We start from the raw sequence: 4,343 nt of genomic DNA on the forward strand, positions 1-4,343 counted from the left end.
GATCTGGTCCTCGCTGCTCGCCGACCAATAATCCTCACTTCCAAGAAGAAAGGTAAATTCGAACCCAAACGGGAGGGGCCGTTTGTGATAGACACAGTCTACTCAAATGGCGCATATCGCCTAATTACTCAAGAAGGCACCAGGCAATTGATGCCAATAAATGGGAAGTTCCTGAAAAAGTACTATCCTTAGTACCTTCAGGATAACTCATTTATATGGGAAGGACCGTTTGTAATAGACACAGTCTATTCAAACGGCGCATATCGCCTGATTACTCAAGAGGGCGCCAGGCAATTAATGCCAATAAATGGGAAGTTCCTGAAAAAGTACTATCCCTAGTACATTCAGGATAACCCATTTACCGGGAAGTTCCTTGAAGAATATTACACTTAATATTCTAGAGGATAACCCAAAATCATTTTCACCACCAAAATCCCTCACTGATCAGTTTTAATTGACAGTGGGTCCACCAAAAATGTCTATCTGGCTCTCTTGACTCTTTCCATAGACAAGAGGGTCCCCTTTCAGATCAGAGTCTCCTTTCGATAAACGAAAGAACTCCTTTCTCTTCTCTTTGGTTAAATCTTCTCACGGTTATAGCCAAAGTTGAAACTTCACTTCGATAAACGAAGAACTCTTTTTTCCAGTTTAGGTAACCAATCCTATAAAAGGCAAGTTTATCTAAATTTTCCAGATTCTCGGAGTGGACACCCCACTTCTAGTTTCTTCTTCACTGGAAATAGAATATAAAATTCTTCCTTTCCAGAATCAAGGAATAGAATATAAAATTCTTCCTTCCTTGTATTCGGGTTCGCCTTCACCTTAAAAGAAGACCGGGAAATATAATATAAAATTCTCCCTTTCCCGCACCAATCTTTTCTCAAAATTTGTCAATCTAGGATTCATCCTAAGAAGTTTATCCCGAATCCTAAGCAGGGATAAGTCTGCGCCTAACACGCGCTGCCGGTTTAGTCTTTTTCCGTAGAAAAAGACACCAGAGTTCGATTCTGGGGTATTCTATCCTGAAACCTAAGCAAGGATAAGTCTGCGCCTAACATTAATAACACTAAAATCCATGCCTTACACGCATGGGGAATGTCATTATGAATCCTAAGAAAGGATATGTCGACACCTAACACGTGTCGTCGGTTTAGTCTTTTACCGATTGAAAAAGACACCAGAATACCATTCTGGGGTATTTTATCCCGAAGCCTAAGTAGGGATAAGTCAGCGTCTAATACGCGTTGCTGGGTAGCCTATTCCCATGACAATAGCGAAGTCTACGTATTCAATGTCGTAGCACAAAGTCTAAGGGAGTTCATTCCTTTAGCACAACGTTACATGCGAACGGATTTAGACAATCCGCATGCTAGCCCGACTCAAACGGTAGTCGGTAAAGGCTAATCAAATCCGTTGAAGGCTGGGGGTTAGCCAAAAATCCTAAAGTCAACACCTAACACGTGTCGCCGGGTAGCCTATTCCCGTAACAATGGCGAAGTCTATGTATTCGACATCATAGCACAAAGTCTCGGAGAATTCAATCTCCGAGCATAACGTTACATGCGAACGGATTTAAACAATCCGCATGCTAGCCCGACTCAAACGGTAGTCGGTAAAGGCTCATCAAACCCGTTGATGGCTGAGGGTTTGCCAAAAATCCTATGAGTATTGTGGTCAATCATTTCAAATGGAATGACGAATCATAATAAAGACGAAAGCAAGTTTCACTAAGAGAATCAAAAGTCAAAGTGTTCAGCAAACAAAATCATACATCAAGACCATGACCAAAAATTTGCTGACTGATCTTAGAAAGCTTCTCATCATAAGCTTGCCTAAGTTCAGCCCTGATGGACTCCTCGGTGGTGGCTGAAGTCCTCGCAGCAATCTCTTCTGTCTCGGCTAGCTTCTGCTCCAGGGATCTCAACTCGTCAGATAAAGCCGTGCGGGTTTGCTGGTCCTGTGCTTTTGTCATCTGAAGAATATCCAAAGTCTCCTCTTTTTCACGGAGTGTTCTTCTGAGCTGGTCTATCTCGGTCGCACAGGAGGTAATAGAAAGATCGAGCTCGGCAAGCGAAGATAATTTAGTAGCAAGACTCGTCTTAACTCGATCTACTCGGCCCCGCTGCATCTGAATCTCGAGCTCAGCAAGAACCTGAGTCTCGCGTGATGACTGTAAGCGGGTGTCCAGCTCGGCAGCAATAAATGAGGAGGCACCTGCATCTCGGAGCTCACGAAACGTCTGAAGCTCATGCTCTAGACAATCAAGGTCATCAACTATAGCCTGTGCCAAATCTGGATGCCCCGCCTCCCTTATCAAATTAACTTTAGAATCAAGGAAAGGCTTGAATTGGCGAAGAGAAAGTCCACTATGGAAAAGCTTGCCGATCATAGCATTCATGAAAGAGAAGAAAGAGCGGACTTCTACACAGATGACGATCTTCTCAGGGTCATTGTCCGATAACAACTCCTTCACGAGGACATGAAGCCGAGAGGAAATCCCTACATAAAAAAGGAGAAATCTGTCAAGAAGCCATAATAAGGAAATAAAGGATGTTCATCATTTGCTTAATTTATACCTCCTTCCCCTTGAGTCACTGGGGGTAGCGGAGGTGTGACGGCTGTAGGTGCATCAACGGGTGGAGTTGGTTTCACAGCCGGCTCGACAGGATCAGTCTCGGCAAAAGCTCCTGTTAAGCACAAAACAGAACGATCAGACACATCACATTATAGCTGCGTTAGTCAAAAAATTGACTAGTCCTATAATTAACTCGAGAAGAGGCACGTACCTTCAAAAGAACCATTCTCGGGATCCTGAGGGAGTGCAGGCTCAGGAAACATACTCTCGGGCAGCGGGCCATCGATCTGAGGAGAGTCATATATGAAGTGGAACATAGAAGTGTCTGTAGGCAAACCTGCCTCGTCGAAATCATCAATCGAAAAATCTGACACAAAGAAATGTAAGTACGAAAGAGGAATAAAGAGAATATGACCAATGGAAATAGGTTACCTCTCGTAGATGCATCTGGATTCACTGAATCAGGTCCTACATTGGTAGCCTCCCTAAAGTCAGCAGCTTCTGCAGGTTTTTCTACCTGGTAAGGTGAGTCAGGCTCACCAGAAGATACAAACTCATGAGGAGCAGGATCAAAACTCATCTCCCCTTCCTCGCGCTCTCCTGCATGGAATGGGAAAGCATGAGCCTAAAAATCTAAACGATCAAGAGAATGATCTATAGAGTAGATGTTACCTCTGTCGCTAGCAGGATCATCCCCAGCCAAGTCCATCTCAGATGCCCGCGAACCTGCAGGCGGCTTATGGGCTAATCTCTTCCGCCTATCAGCATGGACGGTAGTCAAAGGTCTTGCCCGGGCAAAAGGACGGAATTCCTCTTCACTGTTTGTCGCTGTCCCTGAAATATCAGATAGTGGTCAGGACTGACAATTCGGAAATGCAGAAAGAAAAGATGGGTGACTAACCTCGCTCGAAATCTACGTCGTAGTCTTCAGGATCTCCGCCTGAAGCCTCTTCAGCAGAACTAAAGGCCCTATGACCTTCTGCATCAAGTCGGCGGGTCTTGCCCCGCGCCCTCTGTGACCGAGCACCGTCCCGGATCACATGAGAGTCAATCTGAGAAGCTTTTTCAGCCACCAACTCTTCAATAGGCTTCACAGGGACAGTCTTATTAGCTGTTAACAACCACCTGCAGCTCAAGAAAGTGAGGTTCAACTGTCGCTCAGTACCCGGGAGACTAAACCTAGCACCAGTGCAGCCTGTCACGGTCCACAACCATGCACGAAGACCGTCCACCAAACCTCCATAAGCCCGAAGCTGCTGGCGCGGGTTCCCAACATAAAGTTGGTCATAACCAAACTGGCGAGCGAATCGGCAGGGCAGATACGGCTCTATAAAACATTGATTCCCCACCCGGAAAGTCAAGTAGCCCGGCCTGATGTTCACTAGCCAATTAAAGCAGCCGATATCTAAATAAGTGCGATACTCCCTCGGCTTCTCCTCATCAATCAAACATTCGCCATACCGGCTGGAGAACTGCGGAAAACAAGTAGAGAACGCCCAGCACTTGTGGACCTGTAGCTGCCTCCTGATATCAGAGAATCCTCGGCCTTCCCACTCGCCATTCTCAAGCAGCTGTAGTAAGGGAACAGAGTGGTCCATGGCATGCGGTACCGACATCATGTCAGAACGATGAAGGACGAACCAAGCCATCAAATAAACATACGGAAGCTCCACCTTAGTGGTAGGAATCTGAGTCGGCGATTCCTTCTCCTCCCGTGTAAAAGCGCCAGAAATTTGTCGAAGCCCTCGATGAATGTTAGCCACCATCA

Source organism: Asparagus officinalis, chromosome 7 (assembly GCF_001876935.1).
Source record: "Asparagus officinalis chromosome 7, Aspof.V1, whole genome shotgun sequence".
Taxonomy (NCBI): Eukaryota; Viridiplantae; Streptophyta; class Magnoliopsida; order Asparagales; family Asparagaceae; genus Asparagus; species Asparagus officinalis.